We start from the raw sequence: 14,330 nt of genomic DNA, 5'->3' as shown, positions 1-14,330 counted from the left end.
CCCAGTACAAGCCGAACCCCAAGGACCCCGCAGCATCGGAATGCACCTGGAAGTCATTGTGGAGGTTCAAAGTGCCCTGCCACAATGACACCCCATTGAATTCCTCCAAGAATTCCAACCAAATAGCCAGGTCAGCCCTTACCTGAGCAGGAAGGCGCACCCTGTGATGCGGGGCCTGTAAACCCGAGGTCAACCTGGCCAAGCGGGAGCAAAATGGTCGCCCAGGGGAAACCACCCTGCAAGCGAAATTCAAATGGCCCAGCAACGACTGAAGTTGCCGCAAAGAGACCTTCTTTAAGGGAATCATATCTTCGATAACCTTTCTCAAATTGCTTATTTTCTCAGGTGGCAGGCTGGAGGTTTGAGCTACGGTATCTAACAAGATACCCAGATAAGTCAGCTGCGTAGAAGGACCCTCGGTCTTGCCCTCAGCTAACGGGACACCCAAATCTTCCGTTAAGGAAGCGAAGGCCTGTAATAACACTACGCAGTCCCCAGTATCGCCAGCCGAGGCGACCAAAAAATCATCGAGATAATGCGTGACGCCACTCAGGCCAGTCTTTTCACGCAAAGCCCACTCCAAAAATGAGCTAAAACACTCAAAAGCCGCACAGGCAACTGAGCAGCCCATGGGCATAGCCTTGTCGAAGTAGAATCCACCTTCGAAATGAAAACCCAGCAGCCCAAAATCATCCGGATGAATAGGCAGCAGCCGAAATGCTGATTCTATGTCGCATTTTGCCAATAAGGCGCCCGGTCCAAATTTCCGAATCATCTTGATCGCGTGATCAAGAGAAGCGTACTTAACAGAACAGAGCTCCGGGGGAATCACATCATTTACTGATGTGCCTCTAGGATGTGAAAGATTATGAATTAGGCGAAATTCCCCCGGAGCTTTTTTGGGAACTATACCCAGAGGTGAAATGTGCAAATTGGGAAAAGTGGGGGCCGCGAAAGGACCAGCCATGCGGCGTAACGCTAATTCTTTTCCAATTTTCTTACGCGCCACCTCTGGCATCTCCCTTATCGATTTTTGGTTCGCCGGTTTCTTGGCAACCGGGGTAGAGACCACCGGGATTCTAAAACCTAAAGAAAAACCATCACGCAAATAGGACGCCGATTTGGCATCAGGGTATAACATCAACAACGATAATAGCGGCTGCAACCTTACCGGGGTATAGGCCAAGGAGGAAAGCATACTACTTTCCTGCTCCCGCGGCAGGGGCTTGGGAAGCGGCTTTTGGGGGCTGCTGCGAGCCCCCTCCCTTCCGAAAGGGGCGGCGGCCTCCCATGCACACCGATGCGGAATGGTTCCCTGAACACTTGTCACACGTGTGCGCGTATTTACAGGATTGCCGTGTACAAGTGCCCTTATTGAAATCCCAGCAGGACGGCTTACGGCCCAACCTTGTCGGGGCCACCTTAAATTTCTGGGTATCAGGGACCTTCTTATCAATACGGGGGGCCACATAAGTGGTCCAAACATCCAAGTCCTTCCGATCCCACCGGGCCGTGGGGATCTTGGCCGCCCTACGCCTAAAATTCTGGTCGTAAGCTAGCGCAGCAGCCTCTCCCGCCATTGTGAAAGCGGAACAGACTATGGATAGATACACCCATAGATGCAAGGATCTCCTAGGATAAGCCGCCGCCACAACTCCAGCAAAAACCTGGAAACTATCCAACCATCGCTCAAAAGTCCTATCTGCCTTTGCTACAACCGTCCGCTTTTTTGTAACAGGCGGGCCCCTATCCAGGGGCTCCTGGCCTTCCAACGGAGGGGCTAGGCTGAATATATCAACGTAGCGGCCATCCAATATCCTAGAACGCAGTTTAGCTGACAGGTGAGCCCCCGGAATAATATCCCTGGCCGAGTTGGTGGAGACTTTGACGTCGGGCACCAGTACCCCTTCGAGGCAGTCTTGCACCGCCCCATACCTAGCCCTATGGGAATTGGCCCTCCGTTCCCAAACCCATTTTGGAAGCCCCGAGGTTTCGCCGAAACCCCAGTATAGCTTAAGGGGCGCTTCCTCGTCACTACTGGAACTCTGGGAAGAAGTACCTGATGAAGAGGACGAGGTGCCTCTACGTCTCCTCTTGGCACGCCTCCTGGAGCTTTTCTTGCGGCGGCGGTGCCCGCCCGACGAGGTCCTCGGAGGGAGAGGGAGGCTGTCCTCCACCGACGACTCTGATACATCGCCCTGCTGCGGAGTGGCTGGAAGTGACTGGAAAGACACAACCTGTGAATGACCAGGGATCGAACTCCCCGCAACCGGGGGCTGCGCAGGTGAATCCCGCGCAACACGACCCCGGGCTGAAGCCCTCCTCCTGGCCGACGGAGCCCGACCCCATGGGGTAGCAACCTGGGACACAGATCGAACCGGAGACCGAGCCTGTTGCACGTCAGGTAAGTAGCCACCAGCTGGCAAAGGCCCTCTCTCCTCCTCACTGGATGATGATGGTGAGGATGAAGCGCCCACCAGGGGAGCCGGCATAGCAGAAGAGGTCGACGGGGTTGAGCAGCGACGCATCACACCATCCAACTCCGCCTCCATCCCTGCCAGGGCCACCGGGTCGCCAGCCAAACTAGAGGCCATGGATTGGAGGCGTGTCAACGACCGGCCAGGTTCAGGAGAACGTAAGGCCTGCGACGGGCCTCTTATAGGCCGCTTTGCCGAGGGGGCGGGACCCGACTTCCTTGTTGCCTTCTTTGGGGCCATTCCTACTGCTGGTGTAAAAGAAAGGGAAACTAAACCAAATAAAATAGAAATTAAAATTCACAAAATAAAATAAAATTAATAACAAATATTATTGTAAACTAACGTTAAAACAACTAAAACCAAATTTAGTTGGATACCCAGCAGCAGCCGACAACCCAACAGGCCCACTTCAATGGCGTAGCGGCACTTAAAGAGGCCTGGCAATAACAGAAGACACCAGGAAACAGGAGGCAATTCGGCCCACGCAATATATCAACATCCACTAGGGGCCGCCACTTATTAAAGGAAAATTTTCCCTGCAATGTACCTAGCAGCCACTAGAGTCCGCCACTCTCCTGGCAGGCCCTGCTATTACAGGGCCTGACCACAGAACATCCCAACTACGAGAGAAGAGGCGCTCCCGCAAAATGCCTAGAAACGGACGAAGGCAACCAGGGGAATTTACCCTGAGTTGAGGTGAGACTCCAAGCTGCAAATACCCCCGTGACACTCCAAAAGGCCCCCGAAATAAGGGGGAGGAAGGTACGACCCCGGCCGGGCCGACTAGGCCACAGCAGGCGAGGCCGCAGGCCCACCCACAGGGCCAGAGACTCCCAGCGCGGGGCGGCCCACCGCACCCGCGCCCGCGGATCGGGGCCTCCACCAGGGCCCGGGAAGGCCCGATAACGCTGTGAGGGGGGGGACAGGCGGGCAGAGGACGGCTCCCCCAAGCCGGGCCGACTAGGCCGCGGCCGAGCCGCAGCACCCGGAAGCCCCCGGAACGGGCCGCAACGCACAGCGCAACGCGGCCCGCCAGTCACGGCGGACACGCTCCGCGCGCCGGGATCCGGGCCTCCCAAGGGGCTCCCGCGGCCCGAGGGAAATGGGGGCAGGTGAGGCGGGGGAGGACAGGCGCCGAACGGGCCGACCAGGCCGCGGCGGAACCGCGGCGGCCGCAGGCCCACGCGCGACAGGCGGTCGTTGCCCGGCGCGGCGCAGCCCCGCGGCGGCCCCGCGCGCGATGCGCGTCCGGGGATCGAGGCCTCCCCCGGTGCCCCCAAAGGCCCGATAACAACTGGAGGGGGGCGAGCGGGTGGAGAACGGACCTCAGCCGGCCGACTAGGCCTCGGCGGAGCCGCGGCGCCCGCAGGCCCGCGCGCAGGAACTAGGCCTCAACAGAGGCCTGCAAAAGCCGAGTACCAGTGTAGATGGTAACAGGAATAAAAGGGGCCCTCGGAGGAGGAAAAGGCCCTTGCCCACCTGGCCCGGGCCCACCGGCTCGGCCGAGAACCGGGCCGTAAGCCACCCGGGGCCAAGGAGCCTCGTTCCCCCCCTCTCTAAAGGGAACAACGAAGCTAAGGGCTCTCTCTAACAGAAAGGGGTATGGAAACAAAAAACAAAACAAAAAACCACACAAAAGAAAAGAAACAACAAGAACCAAAGAAGTAAAATAACAGAAAGGCAATGCTAAAATGAGAAAAGGGGTGAAGGAAATTAGCAAAAGGGGTGAAAGAGAAGCCAAAGGTTATACAACCACACTCTCGCTGAATTCACTCGGTGCAGATCCGATGTCCACAGCGAAAGAGAAAGAGAAAGCTGTGGACCTTGCATATATAAGGGCATTGATCCCACCCCCTAAATTGGCAACATCCAATTTACCCCAGTAACAGCTTCATCCAATCTGCTCCAAGCCATTGCCATCAATGGCTTGGTCACTAACTGGGTTTTGCTCGGCCCCATCCGCAACACGTGCTCTCTCTTTAAGAGAACACGCTTTATAGTCTCAGAAATTTCACCAACTGTTTGCTATTTTAAAATCTATCCTGAGGAAGAATTCGGTGCTACCTAAAAGATAGCAAGCCGCTTTGTGAACACTTATTGCGTGCATTCTTCATGGCAGGAAAATATGTGACAAAGCGAACTTGTACTCTTCGACCTTCTAAATGTCACATAAGCTGGGCCTACCTTTCTATGTACTTCAGTAACAACTTGGTTCTACCAGGTGACTTTACTGAACAACCATCTAAGTATAGCTGAGCGCCTTTCTTTCTTTTTCCTTTAAAATGTTTTTCTTTCCTCATGGTTGCCAGAGAAGGCATGTTCAACGAATCTAAGGGTTCTAATCGAAGAAGAAGAAGAAGAAGAAGAAGAAGAAGAAGAAGAAGAAGAAGAAGAAGAAGAAGAAGTTGTACACAACTCCAAAGTGGGTTGGGATGCAAGCAGGCTCTGAGTAGTGATAAACCATTGTGCTACGAAATGTTAAGTTAAGTAGGAGATCATCTGTGTTATTGGCAGCCAACCTACCAAATCAAATACAAGCATTTGAAACAACATCAAAATAATAAAACAACATTATTTCCTAACAGTGCACATCTTGTGACATTATTTTAAAAGGACTAATTATAGCCCAATCCACAAAAAGATGAACAACACAACACACTATTTAGTACCCCACTCTACTAATAGAAGAACACAACAACAGGCCAGGGTACTAACATATCATGCAAGGCCAATTAAAGACCAAATGCTCAGCAAATGCACTAGAATATGTCAGAGGGACACAGGAGCTGAAAGTATTTTCACTCCTCTGTTTCCCATTTTTGCTTTGCATCTGACTTTATCAGAATGACAAAGAGACAATTAGAAGTCAAAACTGTGCTGTGTGTAATAGTTGACACTGGGACCAAAGCTATGCTAATAGTGAGGAGGGACCCGATTATCGGGATCCAGTTTGAGTCACTAGTTCTTCATTCCCACTGTCAGGATCCTAAATCCCATCCTAGGAACAGAAATGAGCTCTTAGTCCCACAGTGCAGCACATATAATATGTCAAAGTTTGTTCTGTTGAAATGGTTATGATGGTTAGGTAAAGGGACCCCTGACCATTAGCTCCAGTCGCAAACGACTCTGGGGTTGTAGCGCTCATCTCGCTTTACTGGCTGAGGGAGCCAGCGTACAGCTTTTGGGTCATGTGGCCAGCATAACTAAGCTGCTTCTGGCGAACCAGAGCAGCGCACGGAAACCCTGTTTACCTTCCCGCCGGAGCAGTACTTATTTATCAACTTGCACTTTAACATGCTTTTGAACTGCTAGGTTGGCAGGAACAGGGACTGAGCAACGGGTTATGATAATATAATAATAATAATTTATTATTTGTACCCCGCCCATCTGACTGGGTTTCCCCAGCCACTCTGGGCGGCTTCCATAGAAACCAAATATACACTAAAATATCACACATTAAAAACTTCCCTGAACAGGGCTGCCTTAAGATGTCTTCTGAATGTCAGGTAGTTGTTTATTGCTTTGACATCTGATGGGAGGACATCTGATGGGAGGGCGTTCCACAGGGCGGGCGCCACTACCGAGAAGGCCCTCTGCCTGGTTCCCTGTAGTTTTGCTTCTCACAATGAGGGAACTGCCAGAAGGCCCTTGGTGCTGGACCTCAGAGTCCGGGCAGAACGATGGGGGTGGAGACGCTCCTTCAGGTATGATGGTTAGCTAACTCTAAATGTGAACCCCTGAAGAGGACTATAGTATCCAGCCATTAGTGAAGCAAGGAACAATTAACAGTAAATGTCCATTCTCTTTTCAATGGGTGCATTAAATGCTGTTATAATGGAAATTTTAAAACACAGGCAATGTAGAATGATGAGCAAGAAAAATAGTAGCTTTAACAAGCCACAAAGGAGTATAGATGTGGGCTTTCCTGCTCTTGATTTAAAACTTTGCCAGGCAATGTTTGACAGAGCTTCTGGTAAATATCTCTCTGCAGCATGGAGATTATGGATGTTCAAATTTTGCCGAACTATATAATTTGATCAGGAGAGAAATTGCATTCTCAGAAGTGACGGGATACAAACGACCAGTGATTGTAGACCTCCTTGCCCCTAGCTCAAGGGTGACAAAATCTGTATTTCCAAGCAATCTAGCATGAAATGCAATTAGTAAGAGTTCTGATTACAACGAGAATGATATTTGTTTCTGCTAAGGTGGCATACTTTGCAGCAGATAAATGGCCTCTGGTGATTCTGTAAAAGTCGCTCAGGTTGCCCTTGGCTATGACGTACCTTTGCCAAAACTGTTTTATGGCTTGTTGGGAGAATTCATAATCATTCACTTATAACATTGTTCTTCTTGCAGTTAGACATCTGAATAGAACTTTCTCCTTGCAATGTGAAGTTGTTATTTGGGCACTGAAGTGAGCAATGCAGAATCATGAATGAGTGATAAACATGGATTCATTGTTGACAAAGGGAGAAAAGGGGGCTTATACCCTGCCACACCCATGAGAGCTATGCAAGATAAGATGAGAGCTAAGCAACTGCTGCAGTTTGAGAGGGGTGGGTACTAAATGAATTATTGCCAAACTAATATCCTTGATCCTTTCACTCATGTTTACTTGAAATGTTGCATCTCCTCCCTCAATCAACCATGCACTGCCAGCAATTGTGTGACAATAAGCCCCAATGTGCAAACTCTTGCATGAATGTGTGCAGTATAGTCACATCTATGCATATCTGGCCATAACCAGCTATGCACTCTAATGGGAAATTCTCACAAACCTGCTCACATGCACAACTCAACAAGCCCTTCACACAACCCATAAACAGTGCACTGTTGTTTCACACAAACACAAACCCACAATTCCACAAGCACGTTGCAGAAATCACTTTACACAATCACATGTACTGAAGGAATGGGTTTCCCAAACCCCAAACTGACTGTGCAGGCAGTTTGAAACAGGCACCAAAATCCCTATTTTTCCTTAGCTAAAATCCATTAACTTGAGCTCTGAGTCAATGTATAAACAAAAACCCAACTGAATAAACAAGTGCTCAGAGCCCTCTCCTTTATCAGTTCATGACGGCAAGGATGGCCTTGACTGTTCCAGTAGAACAGGGATGACACATCTAGGTCTTATCTTACGTCCTGGACACACTCTGACACACAGACCTAGTCTGGGAACAGCGCCAAAGTGTGTTCTTGGAGTTGGTGACCTCTTGCTCCAAGATAAGAGTAGGAACAGGATTAGCCTTTTATGGTCAGAAGTACAGGAAGGAATACCCTTTTATGGTTAAGAATACCGGAGCAGGAACATATGTGATGTCAACCTGCGTGTATAGGCTGACGTGGTTGGATTCCTGGGGAAGGGGGGAGAGGGTGCCTGGAGGATATATATACTGCATGAAATTTCTCATTTCTTTGGACTTGCTGTGGACACACCACGCAGGTGCCTTTCTGCTGTTCCAGAGAGCAGAAATAAAGAACTCTTTCTCTGAACCAACCCTCGGTGTCATCTGACTTCCTTCCTCCTGTCCGGGAGCAATGCAGAGCCCACCAATTGGTAAAGTCTAATAAGGCTACAGTACAACTACACATCACCATATGCGTAAACCAGGAGGGGGAGCCTGTGGTCCATGGGCCAAGTTCAGACCCTCCAAGTGCCCCTATTTTCCAGGGACAGTCCCATTTTACAGAAGCCATCCCGGTTTCTGATTTGATTCTGGATGCCCCGCATTTCCTTAGGACGTACCTATTTTCATCAAAGAAATGTTGGAGGATATGCAAGTTTTCTATCCAGTCCTTGAGACTCTCCTTAGGCAATGCCCTCCTTGGGTGCCTTCACCTAGATGTAATGTGTTCTTGAACAGTGATGATGCCTCTCACTTACCTTGCTGAAGATGTGTGTGAGCGTATGTGTGTAGGAACACCTGACTTTTGCATGTTGGGATGCAGCCTACTGTGTAAAGGTCATGTTGGTTGTTCCTCACACTTTGCATCTTGCCCCTCTCACCACTGGTATAAAACCTCTGGAAAGTTTCTCCCAAGGTGATTCACCCCTTCAGCTGAAAAAGCTTCCCCACCCCGATGCAAGCCTATGGGGGGGGGGGTGCAGAAGCACTAACACATCCCACACTATGCCTGGATAAAGTAGTCTCGATGTGCATGCTTTTTCAGCACTGTGCTGAAGTTTGAGGGTTAAGGGAAGTGACAGATTGATAAGGTGTTTAACTCAGATCTTCTGCTGGCAGTTTAAATATGGCCCATTAAATAATAAATTAATGTTCGTGGCATTTCTAGTTAATCATAACGAACACAGACCCTGTGAGATTTTTTTAAACAGGGCACCTTTTCTTACAGCGTTGAATAATTGCAGGATTCATAATTTATATTGGGGCTATTTGAAGATTGCTCCTGAAGCAATTGTAGGAAGTTGAAGTCTTCCACCTATATTATTGATGCATGGTAGCATGCTTATGCTTGCCGATGCATTAGGATGAATCTGTATAATCAATCTACAGCTTATATTTTAAGACTGATGGGACTAGCTCAGGTGACATCCTTCCAGTGGAGAGGTACCTATCTGGGAAAGGGGTGGGGAGCAGCAATGGGAAGGATGCTCTAGGTCTGCAGCTTCCCCTGGGAGGACATCACTGTGCTTACTCTCACCTCATGAGCCACCACTGTTTTAGGCTAATGTCTTCAGGGTGTCTACAGTGATCCTCTCCCCTTCATCTGTTCCACCACCTTGATAGGGACATGTTTGCTTCAGAAGAATGACTAGGGGACAATTTACCCAATGTTTGGGTTTTGCCTTCCCCCTAAGATATTGTGGAATTCTCCAAGAATTACCTAAGTAAACTCAGGAAAAAAACCTGAATTAATTATGAGGTGCGCCTAAGGGAGCTCACTCATTGCTGATGGCAACATTATAAGTACTTGTAAAGCTATCGTTAAGCATTATTATAATGGGCATGAGTTGTGAAGGTTGATCCCTTAAAAAAATGCAATTATATAACAATCCCAGCCTACATTTCAAAAGCTGTGTGAACATATAACTGCCTGATTTATTTATATGTTAGAAAGTGTTTGTGCCCTGTCTTTCCATTTAAATGCTCAAGGCAGCTTACAACAAGAGCTAAAATGCTGAATTAGATCATTAGTCTATCTTGCCAACCTTGTTTATCTGTTGATTTGAAGGCCTTCCCAATCCTACTTGAATGAGGCCCATCAACAAGGACTATGTGAAAAATTGCCTCCACATCTTTTCAAACATTCCCCATCAATAAATGAGGAGCGGAATGTATTTAAAATTTATTAAAAGATGGGGAAATGGGGAAATTCTCCATGGGTGGGGAGCTGGTTTTAATCATGGGTGGGGAGCTGGTTTTAATCAGCAGCGGGTCGGGGCTGCTGATTCTTCTAGACCTGTCAGCAGCCTTCGAGATGGTCGATCACGAACTCCTGGACCACCGCCTTGCCGACGTGGGGATCCAGGGCACAGTCCTTCAATGGCTGCGCTCGTTTCTCTCTGGTCGGGGACAGAGGGTGGCGCTTGGGGGGGAATTGTCATCCCGCCACTCCTTGGTGTGTGGTGTGCCCCAGGGTGCAATACTCTCCCCGATGCTTTTTAACATCTTTATGCGCCCCCTCGCCCAGCTTGTACTGAGTTTTGGGCTGGGCTGCCATCAGTATGCTGATGACACCCAACTCTATCTGTTGATGGACGGCCACCCAGACTCGGCCCCAGACACACTGATCAGATGCTTGGAGGCTGTGGCTGGATGGTTACGTGGGAGCCGGTTGAAGTTAAATCCTTCAAAGACAGAGGTCCTCTGGCTGGGACGGGACGACATGGGACTGAGGGGGCAACTCCCATCTCTTGTGGGGGTGCAATTAGTGCCAGCACCGTCCGTTAAGAGTTTGGGTGTAATCTTCGATACCTCCCTCTCCATGGAGGCGCAGATTGCAGCTATAACAAAGGCGGCATTTTTTCATCTCCGCCAAGCTAAGCAGTTGGCTCCTTACCTCTCTCGCCCTGACCTAGCCACTGTGATCCACGCGACGGTCACCTCCAGACTGGATTATTGTAACTCGCTCTACGTGGGGCTGCCCTTGAGACTGACCCAGAAACTCCAGCGGGTGCAGAATGCCGCAGCGAGACTCCTTACGGGGTCTTCGCTTAGAGATCACATTCATCCGGTGCTATACCAGCTGCACTGGCTCCCGGTGGAGTACAGGATCAGGTTTAAGGTGCTGGTTTTAACCTTCAAAGCCCTATACGGCCTAGGGCCCTCGTACCTACGGGACCGCCTCTCCTGGTATGCCCCACAGAGGAACCTACGGTCTTCAAATAAAAACACCTTGAAGGTCCCAAGCCACAGAGAGGTTAGGCTGGCCTCAACTAGAGCCAGGGCTTTTTCGGCTGCGGCTCCAACCTGGTGGAACGCTCTGTCCCAAGAGACAAGGGCCCTCCAGGACTTGACATCTTTCCGCAGGGCCTGCAAGACAGAGCTGTTCCACCTGGCCTTTGGTCAGGGCGCAGCCTGACTCCCTCCTTTGGCAATCTTTACAAAACTTTAGTTTATGGTTGCCATCAATTTTGATTTTAATTCATTTTTATAATGTTTTATAATGTTGTACTGTTTTAATGTTGTTAGCCGCCCTGAGCCCGGCTTCGGCTGGGGAGGGCGGGATATAAATAAAACTTCTTCTTCTTCTTCTTCTTCTTCTTCTTCTTCTTCTTCTTCTTCTTCTTCTTCTTATTATTATTATTATTATTATTATTATTATTATTATTATTATTATTATTATTTTATTGCATTTGTGTCTTGCCTTTGTCTCCGAGGAGCTCAAGATAGCATATGTGGTGGTTCTTCTCATTTAATCCCACAACAACCCTATGAAGTAGATTAGGCCAAGAGGCAGCAACTGATTCTAGGTCACTCCCGTCTGCTACAGATATCATGCTCAGGGATGGTGGGAATGGTAATCCAAAAGAACAGGAGAGCACCACATCGGCTACTGCTGATTTAGCACAACATCTGTAAAGGGAGGCTGATGCATGTCATACAATAACGTCTCCCAATCACACAGGGATCCAAATGGCCTGATCTATATGCATGTACACCTTGAACATGTATGCATCAATATGGCAGGGCCAGCGGTACATGTGCTGCCAGGGACACAGTCTTCCATGTCTTCCAACTTTATTATTATTATTATTAGTAGTAGTAGTAGTAGTAGTAGTAGTAGTATTACCCCACCCCTCAGACTGGGTTGCCCCAGCCACTTTGGCTTCCTTAATATATAAAAGCATAATAAAACATTAAACATTAAGAAAATTTACCTATACAGGGCTGCCTTCAGATGTCTACTAAAGGTTGCTTATTTCCTTGGCTTGGGGAGGGGGCTCACATGACTCCATACCTTCCAGCAGTTCTCTGATGAAAATAGGGACAGCCTAAGTGGGGCATTCCAGGATCAAGTCAGAAACTGGGATGGCTTCTGTAAATCCAGGACTGTCTCTGGAAAATAGGGAGACTTGGAGGGTCTGCTGTTCACATGTTTAGTGTATAACATGGAGATGATCTGAAGAAAGTTTGCACGTCAGAGGAAAACTATACCGGCGGCTACCAGTGGCTAATGAAGGTTCAGGCAGTATTTTATGTTTTGTATCACGTCTCTTTTCAAGATGTTTGAGTTGGAACTGACTGTGACTGATGGCTTAGCAGTATTAATACAATCACTCTGACAGAACCCAAACTTCCCAAAGAGGATGACACACAATGAGTGCCAGCTATAAGCCTCTTGAGCCAATATCCCGGTACTTCATTTCGCTTTGGTTCACTGAAGTTGGCTCAACAAGGACAATGTGGTTCAAAGGCATGAAAGCCTGGCCATCTGAAGTAGTTTTCTTCTGCAGAAGGTATGGTCTGTGGCAGGAAAGAGCCCTTATGTTGACAATTAATTGCCTGGTACACATGTTTTGAGAAGCGTTCATCTCATCCAAATGGTTAACATTTGGAATGGAAACCCAGCCTGTGTTGCCTTAATAAGAGTACCTGGAGATGAATTTCTGTTCGAGAAGGGAACACAAGGCATTGTGTTAATTAGCTTCATTATGGAATCATTGCTTTAGCATTGTTAATTAATTTGCCTAATTGGGAAAGAGAAGTAATTGCTGTTGCAGTAGCACCACTCATTCAAATAAAGTTAAGGCCATTCTCCATGCTTCTTCAGGTGTTTTGTTAAGTTAAAAGGAATCTGTTTACTAAATAACTTTGCTAGACCAGCTGCTGCACTATACCAGAGGCAGCTAAAGGAATGCCCTCCAGATCTAGTGGTTTGCAGTTCCCATCATCCTTGATTGCAGGCCTTGCTGGTTAAAGTGCTCTCTTCATGGCTGCATTATATTTGTATGCACATTCTCCATGAGGCTGGTCAATGTGCACAGTGGTCAGTTGTTATGCTTATTAACCATTCAATTTACACTTCCCTTAACTTATATGAATAAGCATTTATTATTATAAATAAAGCTGGCTGTTGTATGCAGGGAACCACCAAGTGCAAAACTCTCCAGTGGCTACCACATACCCACAACGTGTCCCTTTTCCCTTGGTGCTGGCAAAGTGATCAGGCCTAATCAGGATCTGGTGGATGAGCCCCAGAACACACCGTTACTTGGCTTTCTGAAAGCTGCTACTGGCAGGGATCCCACTGGCCAGGATCTCACCGGCAGAATTTCAATCCATCTGCGCTGAGCAGGGAGCTATTGAGAGTGAATGCAGGATAGTCTCCAAGGGAGAAGAAGGCAAGTTGCACTGCATGAGTGGAAATCTGTGCAATTCTATGGGATTATGTCCTCCTGGCCAATGGATCATGAGTTGAAGCAATTTCTATGGGCTCCCACATGGCAGCAGTAACATTTAAAGTTTGTTTGCTTCTTTCTTTGTTCTGTATGCAACTTGCTCCATATTGTATGTTCTCTGGACAATATAATTTAAAACACAATTGTAAAATACAATCATATCAGCACGAAAACCCAGCAAATTCCCAGCAAAATCCAACTATAAGTATGCCATCAGACCATAGCGAGAGCAATCTTAAAGGGCTTATATGCACCACCCATCCAACATAATAGCAGAACCTAATAACCAGTTAATAAATATGGCTGATATTAATAACTTCAATGACATTAATAATACAACCCTGTACAGATCTATTCAGGGGACAATCCCATTTAGTTCAATGGGACTTGGACCTGGGCAAGTGGGGACCTTTTTCAGCTCAATGGTCACATGCCAGTGGTTGGTGGAGGAAACAGATGTGACCCGTATCTTTGTAAAGTAGGGTACAGTCCAGCCACACAGATGTTTCTATAATACAATTTCTCCATCTAGGAAATCATGGTTACAATTCATGGATACAATTCAGCCAGGGGGAAAAAATGTGTTAGGAGCAGAACCAATGAGAGATGTAGCTCAGGGAGGGTGTATGGCCTGGGGAGTCATCAGAACTAGGTACAGAGTCCTGAAGGGCAACATTGGGTCCTTAGGCCTACTATTCCCCACCCCTAGTGTGTAGGATCATAGCCTACATTATATGAAAAGTTTTCTGCCTGGTGCCTGAAAGATATCAGTGTGGGCCCTGAGGTTTTTATCTAACAATGTTGTCCCATTAGCACAAGGACTTCCACTTGTACAATAAGGCCTCCCATACTCTGGAGCAGACTGGGATTTCAGGGTACAGGCAGGAAGAGGAGAAGACAGGGAGGGAGAGGAAGTCCTGTTGCACTCCTTGCACTTATGAGACAACTCTGTTGGATACAATCCCAGGTGAGCTTCTCTAGCT

Source organism: Podarcis melisellensis, assembly GCF_964234715.1.
Source record: "Podarcis melisellensis genome assembly, chromosome: 7".
In the NCBI taxonomy this organism is placed as follows: domain Eukaryota; kingdom Metazoa; phylum Chordata; class Lepidosauria; order Squamata; family Lacertidae; genus Podarcis; species Podarcis melisellensis.
The sequence above is the reverse complement of the archived record's forward strand: the minus strand, read 5'-3'. Positions refer to the sequence as shown.